Genomic DNA, 9,284 nt, shown 5'->3' with positions numbered 1-9,284 from the left:
AGCCAAAACTCTGCCCCATCAATTGCATAACCAGCTCCAAGGGAGATCTGAGCACTGCTCCTTTAGGAAGGAGCCTCGATGGAAATTCAGCAAGTTACCGGCTTTCCCCAGGCAATAAACAAGGCATTTACTGTCACTTGGTATTTACTGGAGCCAATTGTGTGCAATTTGATTTCCAGCACACCCACCCCCCCCCTTCTCATGTCACAGTGTAAACAAAGAAACAACTTACAAAAAAATGACACTAGGCAGACTGTCTCCTGTTGACACCATTCTGATCTGGGAATCATATTGCCCCTTTGAAATGCTGAACAAGCCTGTAGGCTGCTGGTACAATTCTGAAAGGAAGTGGGAGAGGCAAAAGCAAAACAAGATGCTCTGCAGTGGAATGCACTACAGAAAACCAAATATTTCAACCAACATTTAAATTCCTCAAGGGTGGGACAAGGCCTACTGATCTCATCCTTAACAACTGAAACCACTACAAAAAACATAGTGCTGATTTATACAGACATTGAAAAATGTCATGCTTCACTACAGATCAAGAAACACCTTAACCATTTAGTTGCCATATTTTTGTTGTACTATTCTTTCTCGATTGTGGCGCTCAGTCATATTACAGGGCATGCCAAACTGTTTTGCCAGGTTTGCACAGGTAAAAAGTTACAGAAAAATATAGCCGAAAGTAACAACACAACTTTCATTTCCCATGTACATCTGCACTGAGTCTTGATCAGTATTAATATTATTCTTCCTCTGCATTACTAAAGCCTTCTGCATGCATATTGCTCTCATCTTTACTGGTCTATGAACGGATTTAACATGCAGGATGCCGCACTCTTGTTTTTCCATTACAGTAAAATGCAAAAGGACAAAAGATACAAAGTCTGAGTCTTGATAGCCCATTGAGCAAGTCTGGTCAAGGGATGACATTTTTGATAGCCAAAATGACATGAAGGACTAATGAATATTGCCGTTTATAAGCACTTCCCCTCCCTCCTTATTTCTTCTTTTGTCCTTCCAATCTCATCCAGCTTGGAAAGGATGACTAGAGGTTTCACTCAGACAGCAGGCTGGAATTAAGAATAGCAAATGTTGGAAAAGACAGATAAGGTTTGTTTAGATTTAGTTTTGCATGTAATTTTGTTTTACCCTTTGTTTTAAAAAGAGAATTCTTGTGGCTGGTGTTACATTTTTCCAAATATCATGTTTTTTGATTGCCGGTTAGGGTAAAGAACACAGAACAGCATGTAACTTTACATAAATTTCCCCACAGCAGCAGTTTTTCAAACAATATATCCTGGAAAAAAAATCATTATTCATAAAATATATTGTTTTGTCAATCATTTCCCCGCAAAGCATTCAGCAGAACTGAAAGACCCAAAAAAGACCAGAGTTACATTTCCTTCATAGATTTACAAAGATACTGAAGTATAGCAAAAATAATACCTATGTTTGAAGAAAGCAGCTGCACAGTCACCAGACAGAAACATTTACTCACCATCCTTACATCATTAAACACCACATTTGACTGGAAAAAATTAGGCACCATGCTAAAAATCTAGTCCTATATTCTAAGTCTCTATAAGCAATTAACTGTAAAAAGCAAAGCAATGATGCAGTCTGTGATATTGAACCCAGCAATTAAAGATCTGTGCACTAACAGGAAGCACTCTAAGAAAGACTTTTTGAGTTCATCAGTTTGTGTTATGAATCACATCTAAGGAATCCTGGAAACTGAGAAGTTCACAGTCAGCACAAAAGGCCCTCTCTCCCTTGAATCAGATTGCATAACACAAGTGATTGAGCAACATATTCTAGCTACTTTTAAGATACATTCAATTACCCTGGTCATGGCTCAGTGTGGACTTTATAATAAAGAACTAGATAACCAAATACAAAGATAAAAATTATGAGATACATTAGCAGGAGCATTATTCCATATGAAACACAATGCACAAGCTAGCTACAAGAACTATCATATATCATTCATTACTGAGCATCTGCATGTAAACTAGCTCCGAGCAGGTAACCTTTTTCCCCATTCACAATTCATTTTCCTCCTAAAATTAATAATCATTAACTAGAGCCTGAGGATCTTACCATGGGCATACAGAGTCCTTTGCTTTGCTGCTTTATTAAGATGACTACTTTACTCTCATTTCTTCCTGACTTCTTAGAAATCCAGCTGCTTTGCTTTGAGATGTTAAAATGCCCCTAGAAGGCTACTTCAGCCATGTGTGTTCCTGTAGCATCCTAAAAGTCACTTTAAACACTGACAAAATTAAGTAACGCATGTTTGATTGAACAGAGCTTAACATACTAAGGCCTTTTCACCTTGGCCCTCATATTGTTTTCTAATTAGTTCCAGTGTTTCAATCTGTGCCTAACAACACACCCTTAACTAAGCATCCCTTAAAACTTCCTGTCAGTAAATCAGTCAAGTTGTGCAATCCCTTTTAACTCTGTCAAGCCGAACAAATATTGCCTTGACATTATGGAGACACTTTGAGTAACAGAAGTGTGTTCATAATACATAAACCTCAACTGTTTTCAATTAAAAAGAAAACCAAACCCGCTAAACTTTTGTCAGAAGGGTGGTGTTCCAAAAGCAAGAAGATTTTCAAGATTTTTCCCTTGAAATCAATGGGAGTCAATTAGGCAGTTCTGAAAATTCCATTAGGTGTATATCTGAATATTCAGTTACCAAAAATGTCGTTACAGCCAGAATTTTCAATGAAGTATAGTGGTCTGCATAAATTGCTTATTTACAATCCATTGTGGTAGCTAATGACATGGATTACACTTAAGAAGAGGCATGCATCTTCTGAAGCAAAGGATATCCAAATGTAGTCCTTGTATAATTTTAAAGTCAATAGAGATTATGTCATACCATAACATACAAATTACTCACATTTTTTAATACAAAGTACTATATTCCCAGGAAACAAAAAGACATTAGGGCAGATATCTACAGATACAGTACATATGTACAGGCTATGTCATAAATAAGCAACCTATGGACTTAAGTTTAATCTGCAATGTAATTCTCAACCTAATGGGCTCCGCAAACTCAATTACGTAGGCCTAGTTTAGTTTCCACCTAGGTACTTACAGTGAAACAAAAGAAGTTACAGCTGTATCTACTGACAGACAGGATTTGCTCAATGCAAATGTCCAGGTCAACTTCCCAAGTTCAATTATAATTTTTTTAAGCTTAAGTACGTTCATAATGAAGTGTTCTCGGGCAGTGATTAAGGAGCAATTTGAATTAGGAGCTTATACCTACAATGAATCTATAACCTAAGAGTAGATAAGAGGAAGAATTTGTGAGGGAAGGCATCCATGTGCTTCTCACCAACTACTACTTATTTTGTTGCAAGGGTTGCTAGTCTTCACAAAACCCTGACAAAGTGTCAGTTATCCATCCAGTTGCATACAGAGTAGACCTTGACAAATAATTTATAGGGGAAACGATCAGAAGGTAAGGCAACTGTATTTTACTCTACATGTACCTGAGCATTTAATATATATATATATATTTATAAGATAATACATATGAGTTAGATACATGAGAGAGAGATATGCAATATTCTCTTTGGAACTGGGACAATACTAAAAAGGACTAAAAGCTGGCTGACAATAGATCTTCAAAAATAACTACCAATATTTGCAGGTTACCAGGTGATCCATTCTTGGATCATGCCATTTATACATGTACAGGCAATCTAGACAGTTGTGCAAAATCTTTATAGGATGGCAAGTTACATTAATTGTGTTAAACACATGGTTTGATGTTAATACGGGATATTAATACAATTGAATGTATTACAATATATCTAGGAGGAAGATGAAATTATACAAAAATGTATGTTTGAGATGGAAGCCATCCTGAAAAGCAGCAATTCACATGAAGACTTTTCAGCTTTTTGTGCAACCTTGTAATAAAAAGGGTTATCGATACCTACCCTAATAATTTTATTACTTCAATAGTTCTTTACAATGGATTTTTGCATATTTGTAAACAAGAATATCAAGTAGAAACCTAATATTTCTCATCTGTGCACGTCTTTGGAAAGGTAGCTTCCTTCCAATTCTGATATCCATACTTCAAGAATGAAAATATTTTGGAAAGCTTAAAGCACAGAAGCCCTAACAGTGACACAGGGGACAGGAGGTTAACAAAGCTCAACTTTGTCAAGGAAACTTTTGATCGGTGATAGTCACTAAGCATAGGTATTTCCACATTAAAAAAAGCTTTTCAATTTTGCTGATAAACAGAAACGGATGCAAGACAAAGTCAACATTAATATTTCCTACAAGTGAGGTTCCGCTATTTTTGATAAACATTTTTATCAAGGTAGGTGGCAGAAGAATCTCTCACCTAGCCATTTACTTATCAATAGATGGGTCTTAATGGCATGCTCTCTCCTGACTCTCTGCTTGCAGCATTTAATCTCCCAGAATACAAAAAGACAGACTGTAGGACAACCATCCAAATTATTAGGGGAGCTACAATTGCCTGTCATCCACATGTCAGACTATATAATCTACTGGCTTTTTGGCTAGAAACTCTATGAAAGTACAATGTAACTATACTAACTACATAACAGCATGCAGACTAATTAAGAATACAGCAGAATGCTAGTGGCTTCTGGAGAACCAGACAGTGCTTCCTTGAATAGTAAACATTAAGTGTTTGAAAAGATATTACTTAATTACAATTCACTGCACGTAATGAAGAAGACAGAGTTAAAGAGCAAGCCAGAAATTTGCTTGTTATTCAATAAGAATAATTAAATTGTTATATCAAGGTATCATTTTGCCTATTCATACACACAACAGCAATATATATTCTAAACCAACTTACAACATACAGATCCAATGAACGTGAATATTACATCCTTGTCTTCCACTTATTTGTTAAGAACAGTATGCCCATGACTCTGCCAGGCAAATCTTCTGCATTTAGTGGTAAAGACTATGCGTATTGAATAAGGCCTAACAAATAGAACACCAATATCTCTATTACCATGTTCAAACAGAATTCACCAAAAAGTTGATTATTAGCAGTTTTCTTTTTAACTGCCAGTTTCAAAGCTGCAAAATTCAAGCCTTTTCATGCTTTCGGTGAATTTTTTTAAATTTCATAACATGATCTACATAACAAGGCTAGTGTGATTAAGATTATTAAACATAATATTTTGCATAATGAAATGCATAGCATACCATTTCCTATAAACCTCAAATGTGGAGAAATATAGCTATAATAGGTTAAGATTTAGTGACATCACCAGCAAAATAAGGATATTTCCAAGATATACTTGCCTTAAATTCTCTTTGTTACAACGAACAGTAGCACTTTCAGGCACAATTTTTTAATAAAGAAACTTGTTATACTATTGAACTGCCAGACCAGACTTTCAGCAGATGGAATTAATTAACAAATGTAGCACACAAAGCAGGCAAAGAATGTCTGAAAAAATCAGAGTTAAAAGCAAAATGGTAATTCATAGAACACTGATCAATTCCATACCATTTGCTAATTGTGTTACCGTTAAGCAGATGATCTTGTCTTCCCCAGATTTACCTTGGTGACTAAACAAGCTTATAATCTGTGAAATTTATACTCACTGTGCTAAAAAACCCCAATGGCTTTCTGTTGGAAACTTTTCCCTGGGCTATTTCCTGTTGATCTGTTCTACTTAGGTATCTAACTAGTTTTCATTGGCAGGATTTTCTGTTGCCAAAGGACTGGAATGTTGAGGCTTTTACATCGACACGCAGGTTTTCTGCATGTGTAATTTCCCTGGTTTACATGTCCTGGCTGTTCTGAAAAATGCCAAATCAAACTGAAATGCTGAAGATTAAGATTATTTCCTTTCCATAAAATATACAATAGTTTTGTTGTGTTTGCAACTGTGTCTACCAACTAACATACATACATAAAAACAACATGTAGAGATGATCCTACTAATAAAAAAAAGCTGTGTTTTAATTGCTTCTGGACAGAACATGTCAAGCTTCTCAAAGTTTTGCTCCACAAGAAACTTCCTTGAAGAGCTTCAGATAACATTTCCACAATCACATCCAAACATGCAGTTCCATAGACTAAAATCATAATGAGAAATCTCTTAAATATTTTCAACTTTATTATAAGCTTAGCTTAAAAAAAAAAAAATCAACTTGAACCCCACCAAATTCACAGCTTAGTTTTTGTCTCTAAATTGGGGGAAATCAGTCAACAGGCTTGAGGGCAAGACTCCCATCCAGAGGGACTTAGGCTGGAGTCTTGGGTCAGCAGTAACCTTATGGAATTCAGCAAGGACAAGAGCAGGGTCTTACATTTGGGATGGAATAACCTTGTGCAAGAATACAAGCTGAGAACTGTCTGGTTGTGAGGAGCTATGCTGGAAAGGAGCTGGGGATCCTGGTTAATAGCAAGCTGAACATAAGCCCAGAGTGTGCTCTAGCAGCCAAGATGGCCAATAGCATCCTGAGCTGTATTAACAAGAACAGGCCCAGAGACTGAAGGAAGTGATTGTCCCCCCTGTACTTGGCACTCATAATCCAAAAATACTGTGACCCATTTTGGGTTCTCCAATCAAGCAAGACATGGAAAAACTGGAGAGAGTTCAGCAGAGGACTACCAGGACATCCAGCGCCTGGAGCAATCATCCCGTGGGGAGAAGCAGAGTAAAGAGTGCAGGTACAGCCTGGAGAAGGGAAGGCTTGAGGAGGACTTGATAGCATCCTCCAGTGCCTACAAGCAGGTTATCAAGAAGACAGAAGCAGGCTCTTCACAATAATGTATGGTGGAAGTATGAGGGATAAAAGACAAATTGAATCAGGAGAGGGTTAGATGGATAAAAGGAAAAAAAAAAATCTTTTGAGCATGAGGACAGGCGACCAGTGGAACAAGTTGCCTAGTCTCAGTTCTTGGGGGTTTTCAAGACCTAACAGGATAAGGCCCTGAGCAGCCTGATCTTGTTTTCAGGAAGATGTTGGACTACATGTTGTCCTGAGGTCCTTTTCAACATGAATTAATCTATGACTATATTGACTTCGTAAGCAAAATTTGGCCCTATGTTGCACTAATTGTTAATCAAACTCAACACTGGGAAGAATAAAAGATAGTTAAGGTCTGTCACCAAACATGCCTAGACTTCACAAAAGCATTTACTAGAGAATGTAAGGAACATGAGTAGTGATAAAGCCAAAGTAAATGAAAAAAGGCATTAATGTTTCTTGTAAAAGAAGATACGTAGACACGATATTGTGATATTCACATAAACAATAATTTCCATATAAAAATTCTTGTATTTCTGCATGAGGAATTATCTTTGTCCTACCCCCCTCCTCAAAGGATGTTTCTGGAAAATCATCTTCCAGTCTGAGACATAAGCTTGGAGCCTTATTTTTGCTTCAATAACAGTATTTTGCAGTTACTGTGTCTATGGGGAATCTTGAATCCTAATTTGCACATATACAGTTATAAAATCTACCAGTAGAGAAGAATCCCTAAAACTACACTGTTTTATTTACTTAGATACATGAATATTCAAGGACTCATTACATAAGTATTTGAAGTAAAGCAGAAGTAAGTTACTATGGGCTGAAAAAAATTATCTAAGAATAATTTATTTTTTATGCTTAGAACTTTATAAGCAGTGAACAACCATGGATCTTTAGATGGATGCCTTGATTCTACAAATGAAATTCTATTATTTTTTGTTTTCTGATTCAAGACCTTATGTTTGCCACTGAGTAGACAAACAGTGGGCCAAGTAGAACTAATGTACAGAATTATCAAAAAAACCATCAGCCTCTCCAATAATCTATTTACTGGAAAGAGTTCAGTCATTGACATAATTTTTTCCAAACTTAAAAAACCCAAACAAGCATGTAGTCCTATTAAGGTCAGCTGAATAGGAGCTGCAGGACTGGGCAGCTGATCTATGACATTAAAGTCAAACTTCAGAGTATTTAATAGATATTATTAATGAAAATCACAAGGCTATAAGCTTCCCAAATAGCAATTTCAGCATCATGTGGATTATTTCCAAATATTGCCTTTGTGGCCGAGGTTTTTCTTTAATTTCTGACCTATTTTTTTGAGAGAAAATGGTTCAAGTAAATAAATTACAATGGGAGCTGAGCATCCTGGCTCAATTAGTGAAACCTTTTACTGACTCCCAGGTATACATACAGTCTTCCCCAGTGAACTCCTAGGTTTACTCCATAGATAAAGCAGCTGGTAAGGTTCTGCAGCACTACAATGAATGCGCTCTTCCAGACCATATGGTCCTTCCAAGATCAAATGCCCTTTGTGACAGTCCCAGATTAACCCAGTTTGTGTGAACTCAAAAGCCACACATGGCACCTTTATAAGCCATAGGAGTAACTCAGAGATCCCCCTTCTCCCTCAAAAAAAAAAAACCCCAAACCAACACCCTCAAAAAACCAAACCTACCCACTCCAAAATGCATCTCCGACCAAAAAACAAGACTCTCTCCCTTCCCCCAAAAAAACCCCACCACACAAAACATTGTCTTCCTTTTAAAAGTATTACAGACTTTTATCACATAGAGAAAGGAAGAGATTATTTTTTTGACCAGGTGAAGCAGAATCAAGGGTGGAAATATTAAAAGAATTTGCTGTATTAAACCAGTTAAAACATAAAAACCCAAACCAGGGCACTTCCAAACTAAACCCAAACTGTAGACCAGTTATGATGCCTCTAGAATTTAGAAGGACATGCTTGTCTGCAAATCTTCTTTAAATCCACAACCAATTTTGTTTCATGAATTAAATAAGTGGTGTGTTCAATATTCCATTTGCAAGTGCATTGGCATTTCCAACTTAATTAAATGCCTCACTAACTTCACACATCCAAGCATTTCTGCATGGTCGCTTCATAATAAAAAATTCACAAGAAACAGAAAACATCACAAAACACTTCTGTAACCAGATATGCCATTGTACTATAAATCATTTTTGTGTAATAGAAACTGTGCTAACAAATAGAGAGGCAGCTGGTAGAGAAGCCTTTATGGTTAAACAGACCATCATCTCTTTATCACCGGTTAAGAAGAGGGGAATTCCTAAGGAGACAAACACTTGTAAGAAGCTTACCTCCCAACTGCCAGGCTAGGCAGATTAACGGTATTGTCAGTCACACCAAATCACCACGATTGTTACCTCACTTTTATGCAAGCATTCTGTTGATTGCTAGTTTTGTATTTTAAACCCAAAACAGCTTATTAAAAATAAAAAAAGCACTT

This window comes from Pterocles gutturalis, unplaced genomic scaffold, assembly GCF_000699245.1.
Source record: "Pterocles gutturalis isolate BGI_N339 unplaced genomic scaffold, ASM69924v1 scaffold20614, whole genome shotgun sequence".
NCBI lineage: Eukaryota > Metazoa > Chordata > Aves > Pterocliformes > Pteroclidae > Pterocles > Pterocles gutturalis.
Note: the sequence above shows the minus strand (reverse complement) of the source record.